This window comes from Otolemur garnettii, unplaced genomic scaffold, assembly GCF_000181295.1.
Source record: "Otolemur garnettii isolate 467f Iridium unplaced genomic scaffold, OtoGar3 scaffold00015, whole genome shotgun sequence".
In the NCBI taxonomy this organism is placed as follows: Eukaryota; Metazoa; Chordata; class Mammalia; order Primates; family Galagidae; genus Otolemur; species Otolemur garnettii.
The window spans coordinates 30,138,386-30,150,964 of NW_003852410.1; the positions used below are offsets into that span (position 1 = coordinate 30,138,386).

The 12,579-nt window shown below is 41.3% G+C and overlaps 1 protein-coding gene across 2 annotated transcripts in view; it reads left to right on the top strand.

Annotated features, from left to right (window-relative positions):
- Positions 1 to 12,579, top strand: part of DENND6A (DENN domain containing 6A) — an 81,663-nt gene that overhangs the window by 44,006 nt on the left and 25,078 nt on the right. The window lies entirely within an intron of this gene.

Consider the following 12,579-nt stretch of genomic DNA (forward strand, 5'->3'; position numbering starts at 1 on the left):
CTTGCCTCAGCCTCCTGAGTAGCTGGGACTCCAGGCACCCGCCACAACGCCTGGCTATTTTTTTTTTGTTGCAGTTTGGCCAGGGCCGGGTTTGAACCCACCACCTTCAGTATATGGGGCTGGCGCCCTACTCACTGAGCCACAGGCACCACCCAACCTCAAACTTTTTTGCTCTGGTAATCATTCCTCTTGCTTCACCCTCCAGAGTAGCTGAGACTACAGGCGCCCACCACAATGCCAGGGTAGTTTTTCTGTTTTTAGTAGAGATGGGGGTCTCACTCCTGCTCAGGCTAGCCTGGAATTCAAGCAGTCCACCTACCTTGGCCTCCCAGAGTGCTAGGATTACAGGTATGAGCCACCACATGTGGCTTTGGGTGACTTTTAAACTACATAGAATACTACTTCAAAGATTAATTGATTAATAAAAATTTTACTGATAAGCCTTGATTTATATATTTGCTCCCAGGACAGCACAATAATCCCATTACTAGGTATTTACTCAATAAAAATGAAAACATGGCCCGGCACCTATGGCTCAAGTGGCTAAGGCGCCAGCCACGTACACCTAAGGTGGCGGGTTCGAATCCAGCCCGGGCCCGCCAAAACAACAATGATAGCTGAAGCCAAAAAAAAAAAATAGCTGGGCGCTGTGGCGGGCACCTGTGTTACTAGCTACTTGGGAGGCTGAGGCAGAAGACTCGCTTGAACCTAGGAGTTGGAGGTTGCTGTGAGCTGTGATGCCATAGCACTCTACCCAGGGGGATAGCTTGAGACTCTGTCTCAAAAAAAAAAAGAAAACATGTCTACATAAAGACCTGTATGCAAATATTTATATAGCAGCTTTATTCATAACAGCATAAAACTGGACAAAACCAAATGCCCAACTGTCCAGCAAATGCTAAGTGGATCAACAAAATATAGTACATGTTGTAATACATGCATGCACATGGAATACTACTCAGTAAAAAAAAAAACAAGGAACTGTTAATACATACAACAACATAGATATGACTTTCAGAAGCATTTTGCCAAGTGATAGGATAGAAACTAGATTTTTAAAAGATACTTACTGAATTTATATGATATTCTAGAAAGGACAAAATGGTACTGACAGATGTTAGATCAGTGTTTGCTTGGAACTTGGGGAGGGAAATCAACTACAAAGGGGATGAGGGAATTTTTTGAGGTGATAGCACTATTTTTTGTCTTTGATAAGGGGAATTTTACAGTTTATGAATCATAAATGTGATTTTAAAGCAATTTTCTTTAAAAATTATGTTATAAGGCTCGGCGCCTATAGCTCAGCCGGCTAAGGCGCCAGCCACGTACACCTAAGGTGGTGGGTTCGAATCCCCAGCCCGGACCCGCCAAACAACAATGACGGCTGCAACCAAAAAATAGCCGGGCGTTGTGGCGGGCGCCTGTGGTCCCAGCTACTTGGGAGGCGGAGGCAGGAGACTGGCTTGAGCCCAGGAGTTGGAGGTTGCTGTGAGCTGTGATGCCACGGCACTCTGCCCAGGGGGACAGCTTGAGGCTCTGTCTCAAAAAAAAAAAAAAAAAAAATTATGTTATAAAATTATTAGAATGAAAAGAAGGAGTATCCCCCAAATAAATGAATAAGTATTACGGGAAAAATATATTAAGAGGAATGCTTACTATTTATAGTTTTGATAATTGACTCATTGAGGAATAATTTGAAGAATAGGCATAAATTAATATAGTATTCAATTGTCACACCTTTTTTTCCTTTGAACTTCTGGGTATGAAGTTTATTTTGTTTATTATTTTGTCTATTGCAGTCTATTTTGTTTATTCTTATTTATTACCTTTCTTTTTTTTTGATACAGAGTCTCCCTCTGTCACCTTGGGTTGAGTATTGTGGCATCACAGATCATAGCAACCTCAAATTCTTGGTCCTGAACAATCCTCTTGTATCAGTCTTCTGAGTAGCTGAGACTACAGACATACACCACCACTTCCTGCTAGCTTTTTTATTTTTAATAGAGATAGGGTCTCATTTTTGCTCAGGTTAGTGTCAAACTCTTGAGCTCAAGCAGTCCATCTGCCTCAGCCTCCCAGAGTGCTAGGATTACAGGAGTGAGACATCATACGCTGCCTGTTTTGTTTATTATCGATTATCTCTGTTTCTGTGGCATAGCTTGACTGTTCCTTATCTAAAATGCTTGGGACTAGAACTGTTTTTGATTTTGGAATTTTGCATATATATGTGTGTGTATATATATAGAGAGAGAAAGAGAGATATCTATACATATATATTTTTCATTATTTTGTGTAAACACAAAATTCATTTATGTTTCATATATACTTTAGCCACATATCCTAAAGGTAATTTTATACAATATTTTTAATAAATTTTGTGCATAGGCTCACTGCCTGTAGCTCAGCAGTTAGGGTGCCGGCCACATACACTGGGGCTGGCAGGTTCAACCCTGGCCCGGGTTTGCTAAACAACAGTGACAACTACAACAAAAAAATAGCCGAGCATTGTGGTGGGTTCCTGTAGTCCCAGCTACTTGGGAGGCTAAGGCAAGAGAATTGCTTAAGCCCAAGAGTTTGAGGTTGCTATGGGCTATGACACCATGGCACTCTACCGAGGGTGACATAATAAGACTCTGTCTCCAAATAATAATAATAATAATAATTTTGTGTATGAAACAAGTTTTTGATTGAATTTTTACTGTGACCAATCACATGAGATCATGTATGTAATGTTCCACTTGCAGTGTCATGTTGTCACTCAAAAATTTTCAGATTTTGAAACATTTCAGATTTTTGGATAGGGATCAACCTGTAGTTATTTACTCCCACCACTAACACCTTTGATTAGCATGTGTCTCTTTTCTCGAATATGAATTACATATTTCTTTCAAAGTAGGATGAGTTAGTTTGTTGTTTCTCAAGAGATGAGAAAACCAAACCTTGAAAAACAATCCCACAGTGATAGTACTATGTCAAACACTTAATATCTGACAGCTGATTTAATGTTGTATTTGTAATAGTATTCTTTATTTTGTGTTTGTAGAACTTATGTTTCACATATATTAGTGTGAAAGGAAATTTAAATATTTATGAGTTATATTGAGGGTGGTGTTTTTACATCAAGACTGAGAGCAAAGGACAAAGACCTGGAAAGGTATTTGAATTTGAGTGTCAAGATATATAGTTGAGTGCAGAGGCTCCTTTCACTGGGTCAAGGCTTCTTAAGCTATTATTCCAAAGACGGTGCCTTTGGTGTTAGCTTTCTTTTTTTTTTTTTTTTTAAGAGACAGAGTCTCATTTTGTTGACCTCGGTAGAGTGCTGTGGCATCACAGCTCACAGCAACCTCCAGCTCTTGGGCTTAGGCAACTCTTTTGCCTCAGCCTCCCAAGTAGCTGGAACTACAGTCGCTCGCCACAATGCCTGGCTATTGTTTGTTGCAGTTTGGCTGAGGCCAGGTTTGAACCTGCCACCCTTGGCATATGGGACCAGCGCTCTACTCACTGAGCCACAGGTGCCACCCCGTGTTAGCTTTCTTGATAACAGAAATTGTTTTCTCGTTCAGTTTTTAAAGTGGGATTAGAGGGGCCAGGCTTGGTGGTTTATACCTGCAATCCCAGCACACTAGCCAGCCGAGGCGGATGGATTGCCAGAGCTCACGAGTTTGAGACCAGCTTGAGCTAGAGCAAGACACTCGTCTCTAAAAAACAGGCAGACATTGTGGCAGGCATTGGTAGTCCCAGCTACTTAGAAGCCTGAAGCAAGAGGATTGCTTGAACCCAAGAGATTGAGATTGCTGTGAGACAAGATGCCACCATCTACCAAGGGTGACTAAGTGAGATATTGTCTTAAAAAAAAAAAGAAAGAAAAAAATTGGGATTAGAATTGAAAGGCAGTTTTCTGTTAAAAGAAACAAATTGTCATGCCTTAGAGCTGCGTTTTTAGCCCTTTTTATCTCACAATACACTTGAACCTATAGTTTAACTTTCACAGCACACTTATAAATAATGTTGATCAAAAAAATAGCAGAAACCCCAATTTATATACTGTGCTTTGAACTTCTTTTGTTTGGAGTTTTTTTTGTTTGTTTTTTTCTTTTAAGACAGGGCATGGTAGAGTGCAGTGGCGTCATAGCACATACCAACCTCAAACTCCTGGGCTCAAGTGATTCTCTCTCTCTGTTTTTTTTTTTTTTTTTTTTTGAGACAGAATTTCTCTATGTCCCCCTCAGTAGAGTGCTGTAGCATCACAGCTCCCAGCTACCTCCAATTCTTGGGCTTAAGCAATTCTCTTGCCTCAGCCTCCCAAGTAATTGAGGCACCCGCCACAATGCCCAGATATTTTTTTGTTGTAGTTGTCATTGTTGTTTAGCTGGCCCGGGCTGGGTTTAAACGCACCAGCCTTGGTGCATGTATTCAGCGCTGTAACCACTATGTTACAGGTGCTGAGCCTCAAGCACTTTTCTTGCCTCAGCCTCTAAGTAACTGGGACTACAGGTTGCCACAACACCTGGCTATTTTTAGAGATGGGGTCTCACTCTTGCTCAGGCTAGTCTTGAACTCCTGAGCTCAGATAATCCACCTGCCTTAGCCTCCCAGAGTGCTGGAATTACAGGCATAAGCCACCACACCTGGCTTGAACTTTTTTTGAAAATGATTTATTTAATGATCTTCAAAAATTGTCCCATCACACTTAAGATCTTCTTATGGCATACCAGTGTGCTGCTGCACACCAGTTGAAAGTCACTGCCTTACAGTCAGGTTCCTTTTTACCTGATTATAGTTGCTACTGGTTCTCAGTACAGTGAGAAGCATATTATTTATGCTCTTTCTCCCATCTTCTTCTATCTCTCTCATTGAGACTTGAGAATGAAATCATTTTGGCTTTCCTCCTCATTGTCAGAATAGACAACAATTATGGATGTTTTTATGTTGCAAAGAGTGAGAAAGTGTATTAACATAAAGTGCATCTGATGTTCTCTGAGAAACATGACTTTCTTTTAGATTTTAGGGTTATAATATCATGCTGTATCTTTCTTTTTTTTTTTTGAGACAGAGCCTCAAGCTGTCCCCCTGGGTAGAGTGCCGTGGCATTACAGCTCACAGCAACCTCCAACTCCTGGGCTCAAGCGAGTCTCCTGCCTCCGCCTCCCAAGTAGCTGGGACCACAGGCGCCCGCCACAACGCCCGGCTATTTTTTGGTTGCAGCCGTCATTGTTGTTTGGCGGGTCCGGGCTGGGGATTCGAACCCGCCACCTTAGGTGTACGTGGCTGGCGCCTTAGCTGGTTGAGCTATGGGCGCCGAGCCCATGCTGTATCTTTCTTAAAGGATTGAAACATTTATTTCTTAAGGGTGAATTTCTAATTTTTTCCAGAGGATGGCTGTTTGGGTGGTGGAAGCTTAGCATAAGGGCATGGTACTCCCAAATGGGGATGTAAAAGTGGTGCCAAAAAAGACTGTGAGGCTAGGCATGGTAGCTAATACTTGAAATCCTGCCACTTTGGGAGGCCAGAGTGAGGGGACACTTGAGGCTAGGAGTTTGAGACCAGCCTGGGTGACATAGTGAAACTCTGTCTCTACTATCAATCAATAAAAATAAAAAGACTCTGGCTCGACGCCTATAGCTCAGCAGCTGGGGCGCCAGCCACATACACCGGAGCTGGCAGGTTCAAATCCAGCCCAGGTCTGCTCAACAACAATGACAACAACGACGAAAATAACCAGGCTTTGTGGTGGGCACCTGCAGTCCTAGCCACTTGGGAGGCTGAGGCAAGAGAATCGCTTGAGCCCAAGAGTTTAAGGTTGCTGAGTGTGATGCTATGGCACTCTACCAGGCATGACATAGTGAGACTCTGTCTCAAAAAAATAAAGAAAGAAAGAAAGAACAAAAAGACTCTGTGATTTCCTTACAGACCCCTCATTTTAGTAATTCTGCAATGCAGTTTGATGCATACTAATACTATTTGTTAGAGCTGGATACAGGTATCTTTTCTTAAATATTAAAAACTTACCTCTCCCCAGTAAAATACTTTACATAACATATTATCAGTATAATTACAAATGTTTCAGAGAATGCTTCCTCTCATACCTGTACTTCCTATCTTCTATTTGTGCCCTTTATTGAGAATATATTAGTGTACTTGAAAGATAGTAACTTGCACTAAGGTGCAAGGTGCGTTAAGGGCATTCCATTATTAAAGTGAGTTTGTCAGGTGTTTCCATGTAGGCCTTTTCCCATTTTCCTTGGCTTATTTTACAAACCTATAGAAAAGTAGTAAGTAGAGTAGAGAAAACCTTTTTTTCCTGTGCTATTTAGTAGTAAGAAACCTGATGCCCTATAATCCTTTAATGCTTTAGAACAGTGGTTTTCAACTGGTGTGTTATAAGAGGATCTTAAGTGTGTTGCAAAAAATTTAAAATATCATTAATTAAATTATTTTCAAAAGAAGTTCAAAGCACAGTGAGTATATTCTTTTTTTACTCATTTTTTGGATCAACATAATTTAAATTTGCCGTGGAATTTTAACTATCAGTTCAAGTGTACTATGAGGTAGAAAAACACCACTTTAGAGTTTGTTTTCTACAAAGTATACAATGCAGTTGCTAAAATTGGGGGTTAATTTATTAACATCATCTAATATTTAGTAATATTTATATTATTTAATGTTAATATGTATATCTGATATTAAGACCACATTGAAATGTTATCAGTTGTCATAACATGTAGTTTAGATTCTACTGTTGCATTTAGCTGTCGTGTCTGTTTAGTCTCCTTCAGTCTAGAATAGTTTTGTTTTTATTTATTTATTTATTTTTTTGAGACAGAGGTTCAAGCTGTTGCCCTGGGTAGAGTGCTGTGTCATCACAGCTCACAGCAACCTCCAACTGCTGGCCTTAAGCGATTCTCTTGCCTCCGCCTCCCAAGTAGCTGGGACTACAGGCACTCGCCACAAAGCCCAGCTACTTTTTGGTTGTAGTCGTCAATGTTGTTTGGCAGGCCCGGGCTGGATTTGAACCCTCCAGCTCTGGTGTAGGTGGCTGGCGCCTTAGCCACTTGAGCTACAGGTGCTGAGCCTAAAATAGTTTTTTTTACTTTTTACTCTCATGGCCGTGGCATTCTTGTGGATCACAGGACAGTTTTTTGCACACAGTCCTTCAGTTTAGGATTGTCTGGTATTTATTCGTGATTAGGTTTAGTCTCTGCATCTTTTTCAGGGAGGTGGCATACAAATTTATCTTGCCTCATTACTGATGATGTTCAGTTTGATCACTTGATTAATGTGATGTCCTCTAAGCATCTCCACAAATAGGTTATTCTTTTTCCTTTTGTCATGAATTATTTTGTGGCAGATACTTTGAAACCATGTTTTGAAAAGAATATAAAAAAATTATAGACATTTAAAGTCACCACATTATTTTATATATATGTGTACTCTTAATTTCATATATTTATTAGTGAATTATAATTCATTATTCTTATCTGTTTTGATGTTCAAATTGTCTTTAGTTTGACCAGTGAAAGCCCACTTGAAGCTGGTTGCTGGATTCTTTTGACATATCCCTGTAGTTCTTTGAATACTTTCTTGTTTTCTGATCTAAGATACTCCAAGTTTATCTTTGGGGTTCTTTTTTTTTTTTTGTAATTAAATAACATTGAGATATAATTTTTTTTTCTTTTTTTTTGAGATGGAGCCTCAGGCTGTCCCCCTGGGTAGAGTGCTGTGGCTTCATGCTCACAGCAACCTCCAACTCCTGGGCTCAAGCGAGTCTCCTGCCTCAGCCTCCCAAGTAGCTGGGACTACAGGCACCCGCCACAATGCCTGGCCATTTTTTGGTTGCAGCCATCATTGTTATTTGGCGGGCCCGGGCTGGGGATTCGAACCGGCCACCTTAGGTGTATGTGGCTGGCGCCTTAGCCGCTTGAGCCACAGGCGCCGAGCCGAGATATAATTTTTGTACTGTATAAGTTTCAGTAGCCACACAGTTGTACAATCATCAATACTACTTAATTCAAGAACATTTTCATTGCTTCAAAAAGTAAGCCTCTACCCATCAGCAATTCCCATTTCTTTTTCACCCTAGTTTCTTGTCACTGTTAACTTACTTTCTGTCTGTATGGATTTGCCTATTCTGGACATGTCATATAAATCGAATCATATAATATGTGGCCTTTTGTGTCTTCCTTCCTTCACTCAGCTTGTTTTTAAGGCTCATCTGTATAGTGTCATGAGTTACTACAGATGTTTGTCAACCTACAATTAAATGGGATTATGTCTTGATGAGGTGGAGTGCAGTGGGGTGATCATAGTTTACTGGAACCTCTAACAGCTGGGTTAAAGTGAGCCTCTTGCCTCAGCCTCCTGAGTAGCTAGGACTCCTAGCTACCACACTTGGATAATTAAAGTAATTTGGGGGGCAAACATTTTTTTGTTACCCAGGCTAGTCTCAAAATTCCTGGCCTCAAGTGATCCTCCTGCCTCAGCCTCCCAGAGTGCTGGAATTACAGCATGAGTCACCATTCTTTTGGCACAGGTTGAAAATATCTTAAGTTTAAAATATCTTTTTGGGTCAGGCACAGTGGCTCATGGCTGTGATCCATAGCACTCTGGGAGGCTGAAGCAGGTGGATTGCTTGAGCTCATGAGTTGGAGACCAGCCTAAGCAAGAGTGAAACCCTGTCTCTACTAAACAAATAGAAAAGCTAGCCAGGTATTGTGGTGGATGCCTGCATTCCCAGCTACTCAGGAGGCTGAGGCAAGAGGATCACTTGAACCTAAGAGTTTGAGGTTTTGTGAGCTGTGATGCCACAGCACTCTGCTCAGGGCAACAGAGTGAGAATCTGTCTCAAAAATAAATAAATAAATAAAGTGCATTTTTTATATTTTCAACTTAAGTGGGTTTATCTGGCAGATCTGGCAGTAACCCTATTGTAAGTTGAGGAGCATACAGTATGTGTATTGTTCTTGTACCATCATAAGGGTGAAAATTATAAGTTAAATTATTGTTTTTTGTTTTGTTTTGAGACAGAGTCTCACTTTGTCGCCCTTGATAGAGTGCTATAGCATCACAGATCATAGCAACCTGCAACTCTTGGGCTTAGGCAATTCTCTTGCCTCAGTCTCCTGAGTAGCTGGGGCTACAGATGCCTGCCACAACACCTGGCTATTTTTTGTTGCAGTTTGGCTGGGGCAGAACCCACTACCCTCAGTATATGAGGCTGGAGCCCTACTCACTGAGCCACAGGTGCCACCCAACCTGAACTATTGTTAAGTTGGGATCCCCTGTACTTCATTCTTTTTTTGCTGAATAACATTCCATTGTATGAATATGCCATATTTTGTTTCTTCATTTGATGGAAATTTTATGGTTTCTACTTTTTGGCTATTATGAATAATGCTGTTATGAACATTTGTATAAAAGTCTTTGTGTGGACATGATGTTTTCAGTTCTCTTGGATTCCAAGATTATCTTGTATTTTTTCTTCCCTAGCCTTAGAATAGGTATTTTTCCAAAGACCCTTGAATTTTGAATAGGATTTAGAAGACAAGATCTGGGTGCTTGGTGTATTATTGCTTTTTGACACTCTCAAGTGGACAGAGCTAGGGGATACGTGGTATATATTTATGTAAATGCATATATATATATACGTACATATAATATACGTGTATTTTATTCCTATAGCTGTATATAGTAGAACCTCTATAAGTTGACCACCCAAGGGACTGTAACAAACTGGTCAACATACAGAGGTGTATGTGGAGGTATTAAGGTGGTCAACAGAAATAACTAGGCCTACTGTACTATTGTGTACATGTGGTTTATATCTGGTCTATGAAAATTAGGTCAACTTAATGTCATTGTAGGGAGGTGGTCAACTATGAAGGTTCCACTATATATTGAAAATCCTATAAAATCACACCAGTACCCCCCAATTCCAGTGCAGCACAAAAGGATTCATTCTAGTTTTCTCCTTTTTTATATTTGTAATTCTTTTCTCTGACTCAGAAACTGCCTCCCATTATTCTTGGTTACTGATTTGATCAATGCCATTGATCTCCCACCTCTGCTGCAACCCTGTCCCCCTGTGCAGATCCTGGGCTCTGACCCTCCATATCTGGCTGCCGTTCTGCATGAGTGCCACTCTTATTTATTTATTTATTTATTTATTTTTTGAGACAGAGCCTCAAGCTGTTGCCCTGTGTAGAGTGATATGGCATCACAGCTCACAGCAACTTCCAACTCCTGGGCTTAGGCGATTCTCTTACCTTAACCTCCCAAGTAGCTGGGACTATAGGCACTGGCTGTTTTTTTGTTGCAATTTGGCCAGGGCTGGGTTTGAACCCATGACCCTCAGTATATGGGGCTGGCACCCTACCCGCTGAGCACAGGCGCTGCCCAAACATTGGGTATTTTAAAGTATACCATATTTTAACTTACAGTTGATTATAGTCAGTTTTATTTATTTGTTTTTTTTTGAGACAGAGTCTCACTATGTCGCCCTCAGCTGTGGTGTCACAGCTCACAGCAACGTCAAACTCTTGGGCTTAAGTAATTCTCTTTCCTCAGCCTGCCAAGTAGCTGAGGCTACAGGTGCCTGCCACTATGCCTGGCTATTTCTTTGTTGCAGTTGTCATTGTTGTTTAGCAGGCCCAGGCCAGATTCAAACCCACCAGCCTCGGTGTATGTGGACAGCACCCTAATCCCTAAGCGATGGGCGCCAAGCCTATAGTCACTTTTCTTATACTATCAAAATAAATACCCTTCTCAGTCTGCTTAGTCTATAATTCTCCATACCAGGTTGACCCCCATGTGGATTCCCTCCTGTATCATTTGGGTTACTGTATTCCACTAGACCACCTCTCCAAAGGATTCCATCTACCTGTTTGAGCTCTCAATGCTATCACTAGGTCAACTGCTACATGAATGCCCTTCTCATTTCCTGGCTCTGATATTTTGTGCCAGATGGTTTCATACTATAGACACCCTCCTCAACCTACTCTAGCTCTGATGCTATGCACCAGGCTACCCCTCTATGCTTCCTGGGCTCTGTTACCCCAAACCAGGTCACTCTCACACATATACAGTTTCCTTGCCACATTTGGACTCTAGCAACCTCACAGTAGGCCACCCCTTTCACTTAGATGTCTGCCTTACCTTTTTTTTTTTTTTTTTAAGTTTTAGAGACAGAGTCTCACTCTTTTATTCCAGGCTAGAGTGCCATGACATTGTCATAGCTCACAGCAACCTCAATTCCTGGGCTCAAGCAATCCTCTTGCCTCAGCCGCTTGTGTAGCTAGCTGGGACTACAAGCATGTGCCACCATAGCTGGCTAATTTTTCTATTTTTAGTAGAGATTGAATCTCGCTCTTGCTCAAACTAATCTTGAACTCTGAAGCTAAGCAATCCACCCCCCTCAGCCTTCCAGAGTGCTAGGATTATAGATGTGAGCCACCTCCCCTGGCTGAGTCCACATAACCTCACAAGAGCTCTGATACCTCCCTCTGGCCAATGTGGCTCTCTTCCCCTCTTAGCAGAGAGGCCTCCCATGTTCTGCTTTAGGGTTGAGTTGCTTAGGAAGGGAAGCGGAAGGACTTCTTCACCTTTTTCTTGAGCCGTTCTTTTTTTCTTTCATTGAGACTTCTTTTACATTTTGTCTTATTGCCTTTGAATAGTTAACATTAACCCCTAATTTCCATCTCACAAATTTTTTGCATATTTTTACACTTAAATGTTGTTTTGATTTTTCTTTTGCATGTATATATTTTCAATTATGATTTTCATAAGTAGATAAGTATTTTTCCCTAATCTACTAGGAAAAAGTATTACCAAACCAAGAGGAAATTACTAAGTAAGTAAAAGTTACCGAGTATCTGGGGCTTAGTTAGGTACTAGGAGAGTTGTGTCCTAGCATTCCTCCACCCAATTCCAGGGCTACTCATCAAATATGCACCATTTCTATAGGGGGAGAAGTCTTGAGAAGTAATTCTGTTCTTCAGCATTAGAACTCTCTCTTGTGATTTGTTGTCATCATTCTTTAATGTCAAAAACATCAGCTTTTAAATTAAGTACATCTAATAAGTGCCCCTCAGAAAATTAATTTTTCTTGTTTACTTAAAAATATTTGAATAGGCTTGGCATCTATAGCTCAGGGGGCGAGGGCGGTGGCCACATACACTGGGGCTGGTGTGTTTGAACCCGGCCTGGGTCTGCCAAAAAACAGTGACAGCTACAACAAAAAAATACCTGGGTGTTGTGGTGGGCACTGTAGTCCCAGCTACTTGGGATGCTGAGGCAACAGAATTGCTTAAGCCTAAGAATTTGAGATTACTGTGAACTGTGATACCACGGCACTCTACCGAGGGTGACATAATAAGACACTGTCTCAAAAAAAAAAAAAATTAGAATAGAAATTCAAGTGTAGGCTCGGTGCCTGTGGCTCAAGCGGCTAAGGCGCCAGCCACATACACCTAAGGTGGCAGGTTCGAATCCCTAGCCCGGGCCCGCCAAACAACAGTGATGGCTGCAACCAAAAAATGGCCTGGCGTTGTGGTGGGCGCCTGTAGTCCCAGCTACTTGGGAGGC